At 38.3% G+C, this 23,653-nt stretch overlaps 1 pseudogene; it reads left to right on the top strand.

The window, feature by feature from the left end:
• Window positions 1–23,653, top strand: part of LOC103075923 (ubiquitin-conjugating enzyme E2 E1-like) — a 101,929-nt pseudogene that overhangs the window by 3,023 nt on the left and 75,253 nt on the right.

Raw genomic sequence — 23,653 nt, 5'->3', positions numbered from 1 at the left:
GTTCTTTTCTTCCTATTTGTTTTTTCATTATTCAGTCTATCTAACAATGGTGAACACAATTTAATTAGAAACTTTTCCTCAAAGGAGATTTTTTTTTTCTAGAAGAAAGCACAGAATATTTTAAAACAATGTCAGTCCAAGCAGACATTTTTATTTTTAGTGTTTTCATTAGCATGATAAACTTTAAGATGATTCATAGTAACCTTTCTATATCAATCTGTAGAAACATGTTCTTACCCGTTCACTGATAACTTCTCAATTTTTTCTTCCAATGATACATGTAAAACATTTGTGTTCCCACCATGTGCTGGTTTTGATTCTGCAGTGGAGTGTTAAAAAGCTTTGGTGATTGAGTCAGACCACCTGAGTTTGAACCATGACTCCAGCTATAAAATGTTGGGGTAGGTACTTAACCTTGGTATCCTACGGTTTCCTCATCTGTAAAATGGGTTTGCAATGGTACTTGCCTCATTGAGTTGTTGTGAAAGTGCTTAGAATAATATTGACCTCTGGTGCCTGCTCAGAAGGCTTTTGCTGTTATTTGTACTCTCCCACTTGAGAAAGCACCTATTGGAATACAAATGAATGTCAGTAATAGTCTTCGAAGGATGATTGATCTAATTTTTATTTTATCTGAATTGTGTATTATACATTTAAATTTTCTAATGAGGTAGAAAATAATCCATAACCTTCAGAATTCACCGGATGTCCTATTTTGAGAAATGTTGCTCTAAATAATTTTCTCCTGTGTATTGATGTGCACAACTGATTTTAACAGGTAGCTAAATGCTATTTGAAAAGCATACCTCACCCATTCTGGCAAATCAAATAACTGAAGAATTTAATTAATTTAGAAAAAAATATTTTGCTTTCAAAATGTTTTAAGTGTTCAAAACACTTTAGTAAATAATTTACCTTTTGCCACAAATCATAATAAAAATAATAAAAAGCTAATAAAACTGCCACAATGCATTAGTATACACGATGGGTTTTTTGGTAAGTGAATCTTGTTGAAATTCTATGTTTCTTAAGTCAAAATGCAATACTTTACACATTACCTAAAATATGTCCTGCTCTATGTGGAAATTAATCTCAGACAAATTTGCATATTCAAATTATTTTACAGGCTAACTTGCAAGTATAGAGATGATGGAAGACAATTAAGAGCCTTTATTTCTAAAGGTTTTAAAGCATTGATTGTGAGAATTTTGATTTTCTCTCCTAAGCCGATTTTGAGATGCATGGCTTGCCCTACAGATGTCAGCCTGCACTTGGAGATTCTAGAAAGCCCAGGAGCAAGAGAGCCTCCTTTTCTTCAACCTCTCTTCCACCATTCTCACTTGCAGAAAACCAGCCTTTCTTCAGACTTGAGCAGAAAAATCTAATATGTTCCAAAAAAAAATCCTTTAGAACACATACTACCCATGCAAATGAAACAAAACAAAACATCCTGCAAACTCTTAAATGGCTGGAGGAAAAGCCAGATGTTCATGGGAAGATCAGGTGGCAGAGGAATGGCTTCAGAGTCAGAGAGAAGCTAACCTCTGCGGGATACTGAAGTCAAGAACCTAATTCATCAGTGACCAGACATACAGAGTCGTTGAGTCAATGCCGAACGAGAAAGATACGAAAACGCTCACCAGACAGGTGTCCCGACTCCTTAACTAATCTGGGATTAACAAAATTTATGTGCTGAATGAATCCTTGATTATTATTAATTTTCCAACTCAGCATGCCTGTCTAGACTTCAAGCTTCATTAGTAGTGAAGAGAAAATCAGCTGGATTACATTAAAAAAAAATTTCAGGCAGATGAACAGATGACTTACACCCTTGTGAGATGTCTACCTTGACCCAAGTGCTAAGGTAGTTAGAAACAGGCCTCATGTGGAGAAAGAAAGGCCACCCCCTCCTCTATCTTGTATGGGAGATGTTTCCACTCCTAGTCAAATGGTGGTGCTAGTTCTTTATTTTTGAGTTCCCACATTTCCTAATTTCATGGTCATAACAGCCTCCTGTCTACTGCCTCAGAACAGCTTTCACCAAAACTGAAAATAAAGGCTCCATGCTCAGAAGCTCCTTAACGGGCTTGAAAGGTTAATGTTCCTTTCCCTTGCCCCTTCTATAGCATAAGAAGACAGTCTTTCAGTGACATTCTCCTCAAGTAGGTACTCCTATTTCTTCTTCTCAATATATTTTTTTTCGTTTTGTTATATGTGCTACTATTTACAAGCATGATGTAACTTTAGAGCTTCCCTCTCCTATGAAAAGATGTTCATTTTTCTCTTAATGCTCCAGGGATATTTTGCAAAGTTACTGGCAAGCATTACTACGACGTTAAAATGTTAAATCTAAACTTGGTACAGTGAAAATTCACTTTTCGAATAATATTCAGCTGAGTCAGAGGGCAACCCGACTACCCTTTTCTTAGTACAGCACTGACAGGCTGTCTGCCTGTCCCAGATAACGCCTATTTATTTGATCCAGCTCTAGCTAGGAAGTTCTGGATTATTGAAATGCGGCAGAATTTCAAAAGTTATTAATTGGCCTGATCACGGACCAGCATGAACACGCTACCTGTTTTCTTAATCTTTGGTGCCGTAACTTATGTGAGTTTGAACTAAGCAATCTGAATAAGCCATTATTTGCTTCCTGAAGGCAGTCAAGTTTTCTGAAAAGCTACGCCATCTAGCAATCCCAAAGTCAGCCACCCTGTCTTTAAAGTGCCCTGTGATTTCAGGTAAGTTCTTTTGGGTCTTCCTGCCTCAGTTTGCTCCCCTGTAAAAAACTCCCGGTCGCTTTTTACAGGGGATGGTATGCACATAAATGTCTCCCCACCACAAGCAGAGTGCTACTTGAGTAATGATGTGGCAGTCACAAAGGACAGGGCAGCATACTTTCATTTTGGTTAGAGGAATGCCACACGTTTCAGGAAATGTGCGTTGAGTTCTAAGTTTTGTGCTGTGTCAAGAGGGTAACCAGTTTTTGCTCTCCCAGACATGACCATAGAAGCCAACATGATTTTTTTTTTAATCTTAATGTAAGGATTGGGCTTTATCAGGACTTGGATCACGGCAATGATTCCTGTTCAAAGGTGCCAGATTTCTATTGGCCTTCTGGGCCAGATCTAATAGGCTTGCAGAGCAACTCCACGCACGAGGTTGCTGGGAAGCGCATCTGGTTTTGAATGCAATGTATATATCACATATATCATGTATATGGTGTATATTAATGTTGAGAGTGAACTTATGAAGATGAGATAGAAGTATTTGAGTTTTATCTTAACATGAATGGAGAGACAAAGGCAGGGAAATTAGGTGGGCACTTTTGAGATCTAGGCTTCAGACCCCATTTCTACTCCTTACACCCCCTTCTTATTTCTCCACAGCAAATGTTTGCTCCAATTTTGTGAATATCCTACGAAGACTGCTCACTAGGCTTTAACACACATGGCTATACTATTCCAGAGGTTAGATGTAATACCATACAGTGTGTTAGATTTTAAAGAAATTAGGAATAAAAATAATGTAATTATCAGAGATAGCATGGAGGGGGAAAAAAGCAAAATTTTGAATATGAATATAAGGGTCATATTTCCTAGCAGGATATTTTTCTTAGACCCTTGGAGATATTTGTTTTGTTTTATGGCAGTGACAGTCAGGAAAATGAGAAACCTCATCCATCTCAAACTTGCAGCAAGGACAAAGTGCAACAATTATCTTTCACTTCAGTTAACTCTATCTTTCATTCAGTTTAGGATGTAGAGCTAACTGCCTCCTTCCTTCTTCCTAACACCCACTCTAGACCTCTATACAATATAAATATTTGCACCGCATGTCTGCTAAACATTTTTATGAGGTTTTCTATAGCTTCTTTGAGTATCTGTCTGTATTCATTGAGTCCAGTTGATCAGAACAACTGCTGGGGCTGAGGGCCTGGTAGTTAGGCTTCGGTTTGCCAGAAACAGAGAACAGCTCTGGTTTATGGTTGCAGATTGGCTGCAAAGATTAATAGGCAAGGATGAGAGTGACCCACCTCTGAATACACCGTCCACAGTTTTGTAAAATATGCATAGCCATGTTTCTACCCATACTGGTTGAGAAGTGGTCCTGCCCATTACTATTACACCCTGCTCAGGGTGTAATAAAGTGCTAGTTTTAGATGCAGGTACTTAAGAGGTGGCTTTTGATGAAGGTGATGGTGAGGACGGTGAGCTTTGCCTTCTGAGCAACATCTCAATAGACTTCCTCTGGATCATTCCCACTGGACCCCGACAAAACCTTGCACATCAGTGAGTTTATGACTCTTTCTAAGGAGTGTAAACTTTTTTTCTTTCACAATCTGAAAGAGTCAGGATGCAGAGGCTTGCATTATCTATTCACCCCTAAAAATACCTTGCTGGAAAGCTTCTGCTCAGGTCTCCCCTAGCAGGAACTCTCTGGGGAGGATTCAGATACTCAGTAGTTCAATTCAAATCCACAGGAGACTGCTGAGTCCAAGCCATAGCTCCCATCACCTTCTAGTTGTGATACTTAACCTCTGCCCTCAAAGTTCTCATCTGCAAAGTAGGAATAATAAGAGTGGCCACTGGATATAATTGTGTGGAATAAATGATATTAAACCACTCAATGCGGTCCTCACGTGTTAGAAACTCAGTATAATGAAGTCATTTTTATTCCAAGCCTAGTACAGTATCTGATAATAGATGTTGGAGGAATAAATGACCAGACCTCATGGTCAGCACCACAGACACTAAGGAGTTTGCATCCATTGGACCATAACAGGGAACTTGACCTGAAAAAAAAGGCAACAAATGCAGCCAGCTGAGCATGCCACGGTTGCAATGCTGCTGCTTCTGTAATGAGCAAAAAGTGTTGGAAGAGAAGGTGCAGAAACCCTTAATATCCTACCCTCCATCATGACTTCTTTTCCTCTGTGACCCTAAGGATAGTCACATCCATTTGTGATAAGAAGAGTAGCAAAGAAAATGGGCAAATACTTGCTGAGACAAAAAGTATGTATGAAACTTGGTACAAATGCCTCACATTCATTTTGCTGTCCAAAGAAGTGTTTTGTTTGGTGGTTGGGCAAAACCTGAGTCTACGCACGTGTGGAGTTGTACCCTGACTTCTCATTCAGTGTGATGCCAAAGACCTGAGATGGTCTCTCCCTCACTGGCTGTATAACAAACACTTCATGCCCGTGAGGTGGTAGGAACAGCAATTATATTGAATATTAACAATTCCCGTTCAGGGAGCTCTTGTTTTGTACAATGCTTTTTAAAGACATGATCACATTTAATCCTCACTGCAGCCTCAAGTGGTAAACAATAGTTTGATTCCAATTTAACAATTGAGGACACTAAGGCTTTGCAAAGTTAGGTAAAGTGTCCAATGTTAGATGGCTTTATAAATGATAGTTCTAAGACTTGAAGATAAGCTTCTCTGTTTCCCAAGCCCATGCTCTCAGCCATCATTTGACAAAATATTCATTTCTAAAGTTTTTGATCCTTGCCTTGGAGAAGCAAACTGAGCATCTAGGACTGACAAGAGATAATATTATACCCTCTCCCGGCCTCAGTATCTTCATCTGTAAAACGGGAATAATGATATCTACGTTATAGAAGTTTTATGGCCATTCATGGGGATTAAATTAAATAATGGACGTAGAAGACCTTTATAAAAAGTTCAGTTTTATGAAATACAAGTTTTACATATGGAATGCATAAATAATGACTTAGTTACATGTCAAATCTTGTCACCACGTGAATGAGAGTGGCCCTGGTGTGGGGCTATGAAATGGGTATGAGAGGTGGGTTGGTTTATGTTCCAAAGACCTGAGAGTGTGTGCAGTGGTGGAGGTGTGGGTGGAGAGTCTTGGCCTCCGGAGCGTGTGGCAAAGCTTGTAAATAGGGTGGGCAGAAGGGGTGGGGCTTTGGTAGGATAGTGGCAGATAGGCTGGGAGTCAGCCTGTTCCCTCTCTGAGTAATCCTCTCCCGGGGGCATCCTGCAGTCTTCGGGATGCTCTCTGACTTCTCTGAGAAGACGAGTGGCTAGGAGCTGCCCTTGCTGTTCTTTTGTAAAAAACCACAAAGGCTGGTTCAGCTGCACACCTGGAGCTTCATTTTCCTAACCCCGGCCCTCAGGAGCTTCAGCTGGCTTCACTCTTTATAGCCATCCCCAACTCTCCATTCTTTGAGGAGAATGAATACACAGGCTTCCACCTCCTCTTTCTCGATGCCTTGAAGAAAATGCACAGCCCCTTGTGGGAACTGGCAGTCACGAGGGGGAAGAGACAGGCCCCAACAAAATGACAGCTTAGGGAAACTGACACATGTAAGACTCGCTAAGTCTGAGGAGTCACGGCTCCTGGTCTAGGTCCTTGCCCTTTGCTGGGGTAATAGATTGCCACTGGGGTTTTGGCATTTCTTTTTCCTCTGATTCCATCAAACTGTTCTCTTATCAGATAGGCAGCAGCTGAGCAAGCTCTCCAAACGTACCTCTTCCTCTAGGTTGGTTCAGGAGCCCTTAAAGCACTTTCACAAATGGATAATCTGCGTTTCTGAGACCCTTCCTCCCTCTGCTGTTCATAGAAATAGTCTCAATGGGGTATTTCCTTTCAGAATTTCTAAAAAGATACAAAGAAATCTGCAAGAAATTTTGAGTTTATCTCACAGAAAACATTTGTCTTTTGTACGCTCATCTTTATTTACTATAGCCATCATCTGTCAGCGTTCATTTCCTTAAAACCATGTACAGTAAAGTAATAAAGACGATCACATCACATCTGATAATCCATCTTAATATCCTTCATTTTAAAACTATGTGACAAATACAGATACAAATTTCTTTCTTTCTTTTTTTTTTGCTTATCTTTGTTTCTATAATTAACAAGTGAAACTGGTGCCACTCAAGACAAAAGGACGTAGATGGCTGCCTCTGTACCTTTTACCAAGAAACACAAAACTCTTCCCCAAAGCCTTTTACCTCACCTCCAGGCCCCCCTTGCATCATATTTTACTAAAGGATATTTAGAGACTAGAGTTACTCAGAATCCAGTACAGTTCAACTTGATACACACTTTTAATTTTTTTTCCTGATTTTATTTAAGGAATGGGCTGTGGTTTATTAAGGTCTGTTCAGAGTCTCTGCTCCCAACCAGACTGAAAGTACCTCAAGTACAATGATGGGCTTTGTGCCTGCTTCACTCTAGTGCTGTGGGAGGTCCTGAGATGTTCAGTACATAATTGTGTTCGATAGAGCCTGACATATTCCTTGATCCTGAGGTACAATGTTGTATGATAGATCTCTAGAGCTTACTTAACTGAAACTTTATGTCTGTTGATTAATATCTCCCATTTCCTCCTCTCTCCAGCCCCTGGTAACCACCATGCCAGTCTTTGATGTTATGAATTTGACTACTTTAGATGTGCCTCATATAAGCAGAATCATGCAGTACTTGTGTTTCTGTAACTGGCTTATTTCACTTCCCTCTGGTCCATCCATCTTGCCACATATTGTAAAATTTACTCTTTTTTAAAGGCTGAATACTACTCCATTATATGTATATACCACATTTTCTTAATCCATTTATCTCTTGGTGGACTTTTAGGTTGTTTTCACATTGAACAAACTATTTTGAATAGTGCTGCAATGAACATGGTTATGCTAATATCTCTTCCAGATCCTGGTTTCAATTCTTTTGGATATATACCCAGAAGTGAGATTGCTGGGTCATCTGGTAGTTTTATTTTAATTTTTAAGAACCTCCATACTGTTTTCTACAGCAGCTAAACCATTTTGCATTCCTCCCAACAGTGTGCAGGCGTTCCAATTTCTCCACATTCTCGCCAGTACTTGTCTTTTGTGTTTTTGTGTTTTTGCCAATAGCCATCCTGACAGGTGTGATATTTCATTGTGGTTTTAGTTGCGTTTCTCTGATGATTAGTGATGATGAGCATTTTTTCATGTATCCACTGGCCATTTGTATGTCTTTGGAGAAATATCTATTCAAGTTTTAAGTCCCTTAAAAAATTGGATTGTCTTTCTGATATTGAGTTGTATGAGTTCCTTACGTATTTTGTAGATTAACTCTTTATCAGATATCCGGTTTGCAAATATTTTCTTCCATCCTATGGGTTGTCTTTTCAATCTGTTGATTATTTCCTGTGCAGATGCTTTTTAGTTTGATGCAGTTCCACTTGTTTATTTTGTTTTTGTTGCCTGTGCTTTTGGTGTCATATCCAATAAAATATTGGCAAGACCAATGTCATGAAACTTTCCCCCATTTTCTTCTAGGAGTTTTACAGTTTTAGGTCTTACACTTAAGTCTTCAATCCATTTTGAGTCAATTTTTGTGTACTATGTAAGATAGCATCCAATGTCATTCTTTTCCATGTGGATATCCAGTTTTCCCAACACCATTTGTTGAAGAGCAATCATTTCCCCATTGTGTATTCCTGGCAACCTTGTTGAAGATCAATCAACTGTGTATGTGCTGATTTATTCAGGGCTCTCTATTCTATTCTATTGGTCCATATGTTTGTCTTTATGCCAGTACAATACTGTTTTGATTACTGTAGCCTCATAATATTTTTTGAAACCAGAAAGTGTTATGTCTCCAGCTTTGTTTGAACAAGTCCAATTTTGAGGCCCCATTTCCCTCATCAGTTGAATGAAGGCATTGGACTAGGGGAGCCCTATGGTCTCTGTGGCCAAGCTTTATGATTCTAGAGTTCTTGCTTTCAGCAGCCTCCACTTAGAACAGTGAATTGAGATACTTATATAAGCGCAGTCAAACCCATGGGCATCTATGGTGGGAATAAAAGACGCGTCATCATTCCATTGATTTAGGACTCTAACCAGAGAAAGAAGACTCTTATATCTCTTGCAGCTGCCTGAAGTGTTTTATGCTTATGAATCCAGTGATTTGAGGATAAAGGGAAGCGGTCAGATTGTGCTTTCTTTTTGCCTCCTTTTTTCCTTCTCTTCTAAGGGTAAATAAAAGGCAAGGATACCAATTAAAAGAAAAAACAAGAAAAGGCAATGACTTATTGGGGGTTGGGAGTTGGTGGGGGGGAAGCACACTAAATAATTTAATTTCAGTTACAATAAATCTCAAGTGATAATACTCCACTCCTGAGAATGCTCCCTGGTGGACAATGCCTGGGCATCGTATTTTAAGTAGAAAAGTACAGGGACAGGGTGACATCATAATATTCAGCATGAAGAACATTGCTCACATTGGTTTGCTGGTGTATTCCTCCAGATTATTTAGGCTTCACAAATCAAGCAAAGAGGTACTTCAAATCTAGTTTGTGAAGGAAAAGATTCATAGAAGAGTGTTGTTTTCTAGGAAACGAAAACGCAGAAAGCAAAGGTCTCCTGCTTACTATGGCATTCATGTTGCATAAGCAATATTAATATGGTTGAGTATTCATCATTCAGAGCAGTTCACAAATTATTCATGTTCAGATTACGCAGGGCCCTTGCTTCACACTCTTCTCACCATCTGGATTCTATCCATTTTACTCCTCCCTCAGCCCTTGGAATAGAAGCGAAATTTAAGTGGGCCAATTTTCTACTTGTTAGCAACCATGGTAATGTGTCCAGTAGGGAAAGGGATTTATACTGTTAAAGTGAAGGAAGTTTTTGGATTGTTTAAGGCTTTAATTTGTTGACAGGATTTCTAGAATCCACTAACACCAATATTTGAGAATTGAGTACACTAGACAAGTTTGTAGATTTACAAAAGTGTAGCTAACAAGGGCTGTATTTAAATTTCTTATCCAGCTCTTTAGTTCTAAATTTATTGCCAATTTTGTTTATCAAACTTATTCTCAGAGGAGTGGTATTTGCTGTGGCCACAAGGAAACATCTGTGAGCTTAAACCTTAGAGGCAGATAGCCAGTTAGAACATTTGGCATTTAAGGCTTAGATTGCAGAAGAGAAAAATTAATCAAGGCAACCCTTAAAACTATGGAGAAGGCAAGTAAAAAATAATGTCTTATCACTGACAAACTGAAGTATTGAGTTCATGTTAATTAAGAAATGTCAGGATTTATAATGAATCAACGAGGAGTGTCATATCATGGCAAGTTTGGAAGTTGATGTCAATCTCTATTGCCAGGATTTATGGTAGATTATATAATGGAATCCTGAGCTCTAAGAGATCAAAGGAAAATGCTGGCTCTTTCTTCATCCATTCTCTTCGGTCAAGCCTACGCAGCAAGAAGCCAAGTGGAGAGCTGAGCAGTTATCTGAAGTGGGCAGTAGAGACAGCCAAAACCAGATAATACATAACCAGAAAGTCACCGTGGAGGGAGAATGTGGACTGAAAATAGACGGGAAGGGGGTAAAATGTCAAACAGTTTGGTCACTGTCCACAGTCCAAATTCAGTGGATGACAGCCAATTCCTGGCTTCATGCAATTATTTAGAATGAGTCTAAAAGACTGGAGTTAAAAAAAAAAAAAGACGAGTTCATTACCAAGGTTGTTGTATGTTTATGCAAAATTTCTCTGTATCTGTATTTACTATCTGTGACATGTCGTATTCTAAGTATTTCCAGGGATTTCACTATTTTAGATTAGTATGTCGAGGTGATTGAGGAAGCCCATATAATCTATGGTCTTACATGGAGAAAGAATTTTAGATTAATTGAATGTTATATTTAATTAAACTTTCCCCCCTACAGCATGGGCTTATGAATTTTCCATCGAAAACTCTGATTCTCTCTTACCTTTACCATTTCCTCATGTGGCAATTTCTGTATCCCCTGGATTTTAGTAGAACATATCAAGGAATTGTACAAGCCCACTGGAATAGGATTTGCATTACCGTTGGTTAAAACATAAAAAATAAAACTACCAAAGTCTCAGATCAATGTGTTTTTTTTTCTTCTATTTGATATGAAAACCATAAACTACTTACTCTGAGCAGATGTTTCCTAGACCTAAAATATAGTTATCAGTCCTTGGCCCCTGTAAATCTGTCATTGTGTACCTGCTAATCCTGAAGCCTCCTTAATTCAATGTTAAACTTTCCATTCGTTGTTTTTTTAATTGAGGAAAAGTTCATAAATTAGGTTCCCTGCTGCTTGGAATTAAGAAAAAACACAGTCAGGCTAGTATTACAGAGAGAAAAACAAAGTTAAGAAGTTAAACAAGTATTTTTTTCACTCTATCATGTCTTGTACATTGAAAGCCATTATGTATAGCATTTTAAAAACAAAAAAATAACCCAGGGCCTTTTTTCAATAGCTCAGGCTGATGTTTGAAATTCACAGTGAAAACTGCCCACGGAATACTCTTGAAGTACTCCAAGGGAATCAACTGGAATATCTTATAATAAAGTAAAAATTCAAGAAGAATTTTGCATGCAAGTAAGGATTAAGGAAGTCGTTTTATAAGTAATAGGGTAAAAGTGTGTATTAAGTGTCATTGCTAAATTTCTCACTTGCTCTGGGTAGTGACTGCTTTTCCCATCATAGAGCAATGTCTGAATCTCTGTTGTAAACCCATACAACACAGCCACAGCAGGTGCAACTCTGCTGCTGAACTCATGTTTGGAGATACTGTGGGCCAGGACTTTTTGCTCTAATGGCAAAATTGACCGACAGAAATGGAACTCATTCTATAGACCTGAGTTGATACAGTGGATGGTGTACTTAAAACGTCCTCTGTATACACTGTGTGGTCGAAGTTTCTTTACGTGTTATCTGGGATGTTAATGAATGTATCTACAATGCACAGTAGTCCACTTTACATACAGAAAGCCCAAACTTTGTTTTTAAAAAAGATCTTTTATTTCATTCTTTTTCCCCTCAGGGCTTTACCATAGCTGCTAGGAAGTAAAAACATTTCCTGATTTGATTTTCACAACCTCCTCCTTCTTTTGCCAGTTGTATGATACTAATAAGAAGCAAAATATGTGTGTGTGTGTGTGTGTTTAAATTTTTATTGAAGTATAGATGATTTACAGTGTTGTGCTAGTTTCAGGTGTACAGCAAGGTGATTCAGTTATGTGTGTATATATATATATTCTAACATATATACGTATATATATGTATATATTCTTTTCAGATTCTTTTCCCTTATAGGTTATTACAAAATACTGAATATTCCCTGTGCCATAGAGTAGGTCCTTACTGGTTAGCGATTTTATATATAGTGGTAAATATGATAATCCCAAACTCCTAATTTATCCCTCACCCCTTTCACCTTTGGTAACCATAAGTTTGTTTTCCATGTCTGTGTGTCTGGTGTGTGTGTTTAATTTAACTCTAAAATAGGAGAACATCTTCAGAGTATAGACTTTGCATTTTCAATTACCTACCTAAAACTAGAGGCAAGATTCTTACATTCTCAGTCACTGAGAAACCTTTCTGTTGAATTGAATTATTCGAAGTGGCAAGTGGCAGGTTCTTAAGGAAAAAAAAAAAGCTGATTAGGTGAACAAGTAGCCATTTCACTTTATTTGTGATCACCAAGTAATCACATTGTTTTTTATTTAAAATTTAAAAGAGAAAATAACTGACTTTCAAGTCCATTTCTCATTTTCTCCATGGAACATTTCTAAACTAGTTAGCAAACCTCTTGAAAAGCCATGCATATATTACAATGAAAGTACAAATTGTCACCATTGCCTAGAAGCCAATTTGAGAGGCTATTTATTTAGCAGTTTGTGAATCCAGTACCAGCATGTGATATAAAAGATTAAAAGCCCCTCTGGTTTGTAAATACCATGCTATCATTCAGAATGTTCCAAAGCACAGGAAGTCTGAGTCAACTGAGTAATACTGGAAGGTTGATTTTTATGTAACCTGCCCAAATTACAAGGGAGGGCTGGGGTATGGGACCCAGGTCTGTCTGCCAGTCAGCTAGAGATGCTAGTGGATTAAACCTGATTTCTCTAAGGATCAAACTGGCATATATTGCTTAGTGGGTCACTTCCTCATTGTAGACCTGGCCTCTTTTAGGGAAGTATTTCCGGAAAATTTTCCGTTGGACCTTGTCTACCCTGCCATATAGGAAATGAAGGTTTCTAGGTGAAGCCTTTACTTAGTGACTAACCAAAATGTTAATGTCACCAATGCCAGGCTTGGCCACTGTCCTCAAGAGTGTAGTGGGACTGGTTGGGCCAGTCTTCCAAGGGAGGGTGGGGCTGTGCTATTGTTCCTGGGTCCACGGAACCTGCAGAGCCTTGTCTGCAAGGGCCTGGCTGACTGCTGGCTGCTTAGAAGCCCCGCAAAACCTCCTCTGGCTTAGGAATTTTAAACAGCTATAGTTCTAATCCTTGTATTAAGAGTCTGAGCAGCTGTGAAGGAATTCTCATGTGAATCATATAACTGGGAACAGGGTGAACTGCTGGAGCTTCTTACTTTCAAGGAGACAGTGCCCGTAGCTATTTGCCAGCTCAGAGCAGAGAGCTAGTTTGGAGAACAAGGAGATAGACAATGAAGAGGAAGGAAGGAAAAGGTTTTTCACCAAAAAATGAGCCCTCTACCCACCTGGGGCTGAAGAAAGTAGAGCCAGTACAAACCACTGGGAGTTTGGGTCCTACACCGTTTTTAAGATGCTATTCCTTTCCTCAACTTTTGTGTTTCTACATGCTTGTCGGTCTCTGAGTGGGCTTGAATTTCTCTTCGCACTTTGAGGTCCTAGATCAGAAGCTGATTATCCCGAAAAGGTCTGAGGTTGTGCCATTGCCGGGACTTTGAAAGAGGTCTGAACAAAACCACTGGGATTCCAGATGCCATGGAACCTGGGGCTTTTTGTGCATTTATCTTGTGTCACTTGGGTAATAACACCAAAATCATTCCCGCCCCCCCATTTTTTATTTATAAACAACACAGAATATCCGTGTTTCTCCCACTCCCAAAGCTCTCTGTTTTAGTAAATGTTGGTCTTAAGTATCAGAAAGAATCTAAGGGCTAAAGAATAAAATACATAAAATATGTTAGTAGGTTAGTGTAGTACCCACATGTGGGGTTGCCCGCCACCATCGCTTCTTTCTTTCTTTAAAGATCCAGCTCTTCTGTTTAAATAACCAATTCTTTAAAGTCCTGTTTCTTTTATGATCTACTTTGCTCATCCCTGGAGTCAGTCAGTCAAGTAAGTAATGTAATGACAGTAATGCTACTCCCTGTACTGATCGCATTTTCTGCCGGCTATGGTGCTTTGCACCTTACAGTGAAGAGCTTATTTAGACATTACAACATCTCTAGGAGTGGGTATCATTATACCCACTTTCTAGGGAGGTAAACCAAGGCTCGGAGAAATCAAGTAAATTGCTGAGGGTCATCCAGTTGGTAAATGGTATAACAAGACTTGAACTTAGAACAGTAACTCAAGAGCTTGGCCACTGTAAATATGGGTTTTCAGATTATGTTTGCAGGCAAAGGGCTTAGATATTGAAGGAAATACAGAAACAGTATTTAAAAAAAAGGCCTCTTACCTCGAGAAGCTTATAATCCACTGAAATGAGGAGCTCAAATTTCCACTGTGAAATATTTGTATCCCCTTTGCCTGGAACAAATTCCTATGATTTCCTTTTTTACTGTTTAGAACTCATCCGCTCAAGTCAAGAACTCTGAGTGTAAGCCTTTACCAGCTTTGGGAAGTGACTTTTCTATTTTTCATCATCCTAGGAGTACACTGTCTTGCCTATAAATGACACTTAATGGAGTTGACCGATTATATCTGGATCAATTTAACTTAGCAAAAAGGCAACAGGCAAAGGTTAGTTGACCAGTATCCTCATTTACCAAATTCAATTCCTATTCTGTCTGACTTCTCTCTGTCTAGTGAAAATGTGACATCAGATTTGATTTCTATAGAGGTGAAGGGGTCTTTGATCAGTAAACCGGAGCCATACCATCAGGTTTGCTTTGCTAATTGAGTTTGAAATAGATTAATGGTAAACATTATTTTGGGGTCCCCTGGGTGCATATGAACTGAAGATGGCAAGAGGTGACTCAGATGGATGTATAAGGACTGGCAGAGGGAAGAATAATCCACAAAATTGGTAAATCACACATGAATAACCAAGAACTGAATACAATACAACAATATGTGTTCATTTCCACTATTGAATAAGTTACCATTATCCTCTCTTCACTCTCCATTTGGGTCAAATTACTTCTCTGCTGTATTTCTGTTCTTACTGGTACCCATTTGCTGTGATTTCTCCTAGTTTTGACTCTATCTTTTGGCTTTAATCTTGTCTCTAAGTAAATTGCAGCCCAGTAAATATACTCTAGCATTGTTTATTGTAACTCCTGCCTTTAGGCCAGGTGCCATGAGAAGGCACTTCTCTTATTAATTTATCTGTTTGGATATGTGCTCACAGGAGCCCTAATGCACACTTTGATTATGGTTCGTTGAGTCTAAAAGATTCAGTTTGGTTCATTCAATTTATTTTGGCCTGTCTATGTAACAGTGCTACACAGCTAATTATAGTAGTTTTCTGTTCATATCGTTGACCTGACACATAGTAGCAAATCAGATGGATCAGAATTTTCTATCCAGTCTGAAGCTATATGTATACAGCAACAATATATTCTCATAAGAAGTGAAAATCTTAGTCATCTGGAAGTCTGGGTTCCATGATGCCTAAGAGAGCTAGACACCAGGAGCTAGAATCAGCTGAGGACATGCACGCATACATCCATGTCCACATTTTCTTCCCATTACAACATGTAGCCACTGTTTGGGCACCTATTTAAGTAATAATGTTACTGACCATCAAAGTGTAAATATTTTGGTACTAGTTGAGTACTAAAAACTTTTCAGAATAGTTTTGTGAACTTTACTCAGCACAAGCATGCCGAACACATTTCTTCCAATTGCTTTGGCAACAGGAGACATTGGCTAGTATGTTTTAAAGAAATCCACCCATGTTTCTGTTGATCTTTCTTCAATCCCACTGGACCATGGGAATAAGATGTAGCTGGGAATCCTTGTCAACCAGGAAACCAGAGTCCTTTCAAGGGATGGGTAGGAAGGCAGGTGAGAGGGGAGAAACATGTTTCAGAGGGTTGATGTTCATCTTTTTGGCCTGTCAGGGAAGATTTTCTGGGATAAGAACAAGGCTTATTGATTATCCTTCCTGTGCCATGAAACCTCACCAGCTCACGTCACTGTAGGCTTGTTTGTCCTCTTAATACCAGTGCCTTTGCCTTGCATTTCAGCTGAAATCCTTTCTACCCAAGAGGAAAACCAACAGAGAAAACAGAGGAGGTGTTTCCAGTTTTGAGAGCTCAGATCAAACTAGAGATATCTGCTCTAACTGGAAATCTGAAGAAATAAATTACGAACCTTGTTCACTAGAGATAATATAAAAAACAGCTTTGCTGGTTTTCATAGGAAGACATTCTGTGTAGCCTCTCTGAGAACTGGCTACCTGAGCAATTCATCCTCGAAATTTGAGGATGTGTAGTATCCAAGGTTTAGGTGATATTGGAGGAACACGTTGTTAATCTAGGGGATGCTGGACTTTGACTTTTGTCCAGGTGATGTAGACACAGTTTAGGCTGCTGAGCGCTTTGACACTGCTTTCTAATGTTGCAGAGCATTGGAGGAAGGTTACGCTTCTGAACGTTGAATTATGTTGAGGTACCGTTTTTCATTCTTAAATCAACTCATCACCTTTCTTTTGCTTCCATTTAAAAATAGTTGTTGTGTTTTGCATATTTTATATAGAATGCATGTTAATTTGAACATTCTTTGAAAAGAGAAAAGAATAAAGATGTAAATAAAAATCACCTACTCACCAGCCATAGATAATCACTAACAATACTTTAATATATTTTCTTGTAGTCTTTGCTTAGTATTTATGTATGTGTATATATATTTATTTACATATTTGTATATTAAATAAAAAATTCCCACAGTATAATGTTAACAAAAACCCAAAATACAAAACAATTTCCATTTGCAAAACATATACATATATATATATATATATATATATATATATATATATATACAAAGTATATATTTTACAAACTGAAATTATGTTGTATCTTGGATTTTCATTAACATTATATTTGTATAACATTTGTGTATAACATATATACATAATATACACACATACACACAGCTATGTATTTTGCAAATTGAAATTATGTTGTATCTTGTAGAAGTTATTTAATTATTTAGGTGTTTCAACATGCATTTTGTCTACATCTGTTTATTTCCTTAAAAATAATTCCTAAAAGTGGAAATACAGTGTCAAAAGGCAAAGCTGCTTTTAACCTTCTTGAGGGGCTACTGCCAGATTTCTTCTATTTCCTTCTGAAACATTATTATTTTGCAGAAACTCTCTTAAAAGATTCCAAGCAAAAATTGTCTTAATCCCATGTAGAAATCAAATTATTATTTTATTTGGCCATGTCACCTCTGGTCCTTGTCCATGAACTTATGCTATTATTGACTATTTCCATTAAGATAATGGATAGAATTTTATTTCCTACATTTTCTTTTGTTGTATCATGGGTAGTTTCTATTATGCTACAGTATTTTTTTTATCTTTCTTGTTCCCTTTTTCCTTTCTTTTTGCTTTGCCTGTACCCCTTCAGAGAAACCAGTGAATACAGCTTGATGTGTTCCTCTACTCCTTTCTCGATGGTCACACACAGCACTGTGATATACATTGATATACAGGGGAATGGTCCCTATTTATCTTAAAATGTGGGATCAAGCTATATACACAGTATATGCGTGTGTGTGTGTGTGTGTGTGTGTGTGTGTGTGTGTGTGTATTACTCTGTGTCTTGATTTTCTCACTTTGAAATACGTCTTGGAGATTCTGAGAAAGATGTCTTATTCTTTTCCATAGTTGTATGAGGTATGAATTTGCTAAAATTTATTTAGATATTCTGCTATCAATAGACATTCTGTTGTGAATAGTTTTCAACACATAAAAAAAGTGCTATCACTGCAAATATTTGTAGACACATATTCTTAGCTGTGGGTGGTTTTATTTTTATGGTCTAATTCCCAGAAGTAAAATTACTGGTTCAAAGGATATGTGTATCTTTAAATTTTAATGGGTTTTCCCATATTGTTTTCTAAAAATATAGTAACAAACCACACTCCCACTAACAATGTTTGAGAATATCATTTTCCTCACATTTCTACCAGCACTCCTATTTCTCTACTTCCTAATTTTTGCTAGTCTAATGAGTAAGCATTAGACATTTCAATTTTTTGACTTCTAATGAGGTTAAGCATGTTTTCATATTATTATGGTCCCTTTGGATTCCTTATCTGTCAGTTACCTATATGTATCCTTGGCCCCTATATAGTTGCTTTTTTTCTTATTAATTTTTAAAACTCTTTGAATATTATAAATTTTTTTGGGGGGGGTCACATTAGTTGCTATATTTTCACCATCAACAATTTGTTCTTTGATTTTATTTTTGTAATTTTCTTCCACAAAATAAAAAATATCTTATGATATCACATCTATCGCTCTTTCTTTACAGAATCTGGGTTTCCAGTCTTGCTTTAAAAGGTCTTCCCACCTAGTTTCTTAAATTTTCTTTTAATTTAAATCCTAATTTTTATTTTTTGTATTCATAACATTTTACCAGTAGTATTTTTCCATCTTGAATTTATTTTTATATAAAGCTAGGAGGTCCAAGTGTATTTTATTTTAGATGGATAGCCAATTGTTTAAGCATCACATAGTCAGTAAACTGCCTTTTCTCTAGTAAATTAATTTTCCTCATATACTAGTATCTATTTTTTCAATTTTTTTCTCTAGTCCACATGTCTGTTTATCTATTGCCAGGCCTGAGCCATACTGCTTTCTGTGTAATAGCTCTATAATTTATTTTAGTATCTGGCAAGGTGATGCCCCTCCCCCACATTCTTCTTCTTAATTTTGGTCTAGTTTTCAACACTTAAGAGTTCCATATGAATTTTAAAGGAATTCTATTAAAAAATAATCAAACAGATAAAAGCAAAGCATATTGATTTTATGGTTGTAACTAACTTAAATGTGTACTCTAATTTTCAGTGGTTTGACGGTTTTGTGGTCTTCACATTTGTTTAGACCTTGTGTTAGGAACTTCCATACGATTAATTTTCTTTATACAGGATTGCTCTCATATCTTTCTTGTTATATTTCCTTTTAGAGTAAAAGTAACCTAGTAAGAGGAATAACACTGGAAGGAAATGTATTAAACCATCATTGACATTAGTTGACCCTGGTGACCCTGGTAGGATTATGAATGAATTATTTTAGCCTCTTCCACTTTTCTGTATTTCCCAACTTTTCCATATTTTTCATGCATTATTTTTATAATGGTAAGAAGTCAATACAATTTATTTTTAAAATGGAATGGGAATAATAGTGCCTTGGAAAATCATACATACAATAGTTTCCCATGGAATTCTATTGTTATCTCCCTGGATCAGTGATTCTCAAGGAGGAAAGGTGGTGGGTAAGGGGAAGAGCTCTTTGTTAGCGTTGTGTGTGCAATTTAGGAAAACATTTTCCGTATTATCACCGTTTTAACCATAGCACCTATCTGGTCTCTAGAAGCACTCTGAATGTTTGATCATGAATGAACTTTATAAAACATTATAACAACATGTTGTAACATTTTGTATTTGGAAAACAGATTAAAAATCTATTGTTTTCACAGTATGAAATGAGAAAATGAAATTCGATAAAAATCTCTTGTTGCTTGGTGAGAATATACATCTTCCCTTCTATGAATCAGTAATAAGAAGTTTTACCCAGGAGGCCAGTTCTCTCCAGATGGTTCTATCTGGAGGAGTGTGATATTTATCTCTTTATACAAAGGATGAGAAACACAACATTGAATTACAATTAAGAGTCACATCTTATCATCTTACTGCTTCAGCACCTAACACAGAGACTAGCACTTAATTAGTGCTTAAGGAGTATTGGCAGACTAATTTTAAAATAATGGATTATTTTTGGTGACCAAAGAATTGAGCATTATTAGGCTTCTCATTTTAAAAACGTACATGATATTTCTGTCCTTCTATCTATTACTAATATATTATACTAGTGAGAAATATTATGCAAGGACCGGGAGGAGAAAACCCACATCTGTCCTTGCCAGTGGGCTGCATGTGGAGGTGATGCAGTGGTTTTACTCTCTAAATGACTGAAAAATAGGTTATGGTGCCCCAAGGAAGTTCCTGTCGCTTGCTGACAATTAGTAGTGTCTGTTTAAATCATGCACTTTTATTGGGCCTTAAAATTATCTTTCAGTTAGTTTCAATTTCATCAGGACAAGAGAGAAGCTGAGGAGAATAGATTGCTGCTCACTATTTTGTTGGAAGATTTCAACTTCATTCCACCCCTTTCCAGATGAGTGCCCTTGCAGTTCTTCCTTTTTTCTTTCTCATCCTACCATTTTACTTCCCCCTTCTTTCTTACCTTCACACTCATTTCCTTGTTCCTGGAGAAGCATTGGAGAAGCAGCCTGAATCAGGAAGAGGTAGGGAAAAGAGGAAAGAAACCTAGACTCTCTAGTTCTTCATTCATCCTTGTGTCACCTCCCTTTCTTCAAGCTCCGACTTTATCTGCAATCTCAGATACAATCCAATTTATAGTATTCACTCTTTCATTCAAGAAGTATTGAGCTCCTACTATGTCGAGGTGGTGTTCTGGATGCTCAGCTCCAGGAATGAACAACGTAGACAAAGATCTTGCTTTTATGGAGATTACATCTTATGGTGGAGGGAGGCAGATAATAAACAATAAGCTTGACAAGTAGGTATAGATGTCAAAGGGTGGTAAGTACTCAGGCAAAGAGCAAAAGTAGAGCAAAGGAAGGTAGAAGGGGGAGGGGCTACGTGGGTGTGGAGGGAGGATGCAACAAGTTGGTTAAGGCGAGCCTTGCTGAGAAGGGAGCCCTTGAGCGAAGACATGGACGAGATGAGGAAGTGAGACAGTGGGGACCCAGGGAAGAAATTTCCAGGCAGAGGGGAGAGCTGGTGCTAAGCCTTGAGGAGAAGCATTCCTCATAGGAGGCCAGTGGGCTTGGAGCCCAGTCTGGGAGAGAAGGTCAGAGGGCTGAGAGGATGGGGCAGGTAAACTGCTTTTCAGTTGGGGGGTTGAAAGGGTAACGCTTTCGATAAATTTAAATGAAAACTTTCTCAAACGTGCTTTCATACTATCTAAAAAACTCAACTTTCATGTGAAAACTTGATTAGCAAGCAGACTTCTATATGGTTAACCTTCCCTCAGAGCTCTAGGTAAATTTTGTTTTGTAAACTTCTCTTCCTTTTTTAAATTCACCAATACAGAGAAGAATTATAAGGGATCCACAGAAAACTAAAGCAGAGTTCTCCCAGAGCTACAGAGATAGAAATATATTCAAGTTGCCACTAGAAATATATTCAAGTTGTCACTGAGTATATTTATGTATTTAATGTTTGAGGGGGCAGAAGTACTCGACTTAGTGATTGCTTAGAAATGTGACTCATCTAGTTCCATGACTCAACTAGTAGCTTTCAGAGAGAATGTAAGGTCAGAACCTAGTGATTGATAAGAACAAAGGAGAGGGCGTAGATGCATACATGTCTAGCAGGGGGGCCAGGGTGACACAATGGAGGTGAGTATTCAAGGAAGAGGCAACAAGGAACATGTTTGGGTAACAGGGTAGGGTTTGGCGCAGTTGGGGGTTGCAAGTGGTTCATCACGGCTGGACTGCAGGATTCTGTGGAGAGACTGGGGGTAAGCAGATCACTCAGAGGCTTGCAATGATCCAGCAGGCTACCAAAACCCAAATAACAAAAATCAGATACGAATCTAGAAAGAGCACTCTGGCTGGAGTGTGAGCATGATGCAGTGGATAATTGATGGAATGAGATTCTTGAGGAGACAGGAGTAGATTGGGCCATTTAAGTTCATCTACTGATACTTAAAAAATATGAAAAGAAATTTCAGGTAGCAAAATCAGGACAGAGCTACCAACTCTTTGGAAATGATGGGACTAGAATGTTTGGAAAGAAGTCAGATCGTTCACTTGTTTATCATCTATGCATTATGTGTCTCTGCTCAGACCCAGGTGGCTGCCCAGTGCTCTGAGAACAAGTCAGTGTGGGAGGTGCTCATAAGAGAAGGATCCCAACTCCTCCTTCACAGAACCCCAGTTCATCAGACTCAGTGGTGCAGAGTTGCAAGGATGGGCTTTTGGCATATCCATGATAACAGGAATTCACTCTTGTTCAAAAGTGATTCATTCCTCCAACCAGTGTGTGTTAAATATAATCAACGTACATGGCACCGTGGTAGGTTCTCAGGGAGCTAGCTGTATATGTTGAGGATGTTTCATTTTATTTGAAGTGAGTCACAGACATGTAAACTAGTCAATTATACATTTCAGGCGAAGTCTGATTCGCTTTCCAAAAGACAGTGACACATTAACTTCCTAAGAGATTGACCTGCCCTGGAAGCACTGAGAGAGTCTTGTTTGGGAGACTGATTATAGTCAGGATCTTGGAAAGTAGGTGGGAATAACTGAGGTAGAGATGGATATACCTGAGAGGATGGTAACAGCTCTTGAGCAACAGATCAGTAGCTTTGGGGTGAGCGTGGTGGGTTCAGGGGGCAAGGAGGGCCGGGAGGAGTGAAGGCTTGTGCTGGAGCAGGTACATGGGCCCTGATTGTGGAGAGTTTGACAGACCTACCTACCAAGATGGGTTGGCTTCCTCTGTAGGTGAGAGACAGCCATTAGAGCTCTTCAAACAAGAAAGTGACACACCGAAAGCAACTATTTCCATTGAGAAGTCCCAAGATACAGGGAGGATTAGATTGGGAAGAACCTGGCCTCAGGAGGCGGCAAGGACAATGCAGAGAAAAAGGCAGATATGGATGAAGATAGAAGGAAGAGAGGAAAATGCTGACCAAAGATCTGTCGGTGTGTGGGAAAGCCTTTGGTAGGAAAGAGAGTCAGAAAACGTGAACCAGCCTGGCTAAGAGTGAAGTGCGTTCAGATCAATCAGTAGAGACCCTCTACCAGTAATAATTCTGGCACTAACATACCCACTTGTCTATAAATCCCAATATGTTTCTGGTCTTGAGCAACTTCATCGTCTTGTTAAATTGAAATAAAAATCTGGATTTCTCTAAATCCATCCTCTTTCCATAAAACAGTAATGGTCTCTCATAGGTATTGTTTATCTTTGGATGAAGCTGCTGAGGCAAAATCCTGTTAAAAACGAATTCATTATCTGAATGAGCTGTCACTTTATAGTGTGATGTAAAGGAGGTTTGGGAGGCAGAGCATTAGGACTTTTTAGCAAATTATGTTGCATACCATTTGTTATAAACCATTCTCTGCCCCTCTGTTTATAACCATATAAATGTGGCAGAAATGTAGCCTACAGGTCACACTTATGTAGAAACAATGTCTACAAAATGTTAAAGGTTAGATAATTTCAGGCTCTCAGTAATAAAGAACTGTGTAGTTCTATTAAAAGGTAATTTTTGTATCTTGCCAATGTCATACATTTTTGATCTATGGATTAGGAAGGGGATGGAGGTGGGGTAGGCATTGGGCATATGGAGCTGTTTAGACAGAGAGAAGCCCTTTAGATTACATATAAAATATAACTAGGAGCTTTTGGCTCCTAAAGAGAAAATTGAGAAAATCCACTTCTTTG

Source organism: Lipotes vexillifer, unplaced genomic scaffold (genome assembly GCF_000442215.2).
Source record: "Lipotes vexillifer unplaced genomic scaffold, Lipotes_vexillifer_v1.1 scaffold639, whole genome shotgun sequence".
In the NCBI taxonomy this organism is placed as follows: Eukaryota; Metazoa; Chordata; class Mammalia; order Artiodactyla; family Lipotidae; genus Lipotes; species Lipotes vexillifer.
This window is presented reverse-complemented; position numbering and strand designations above follow the sequence as displayed.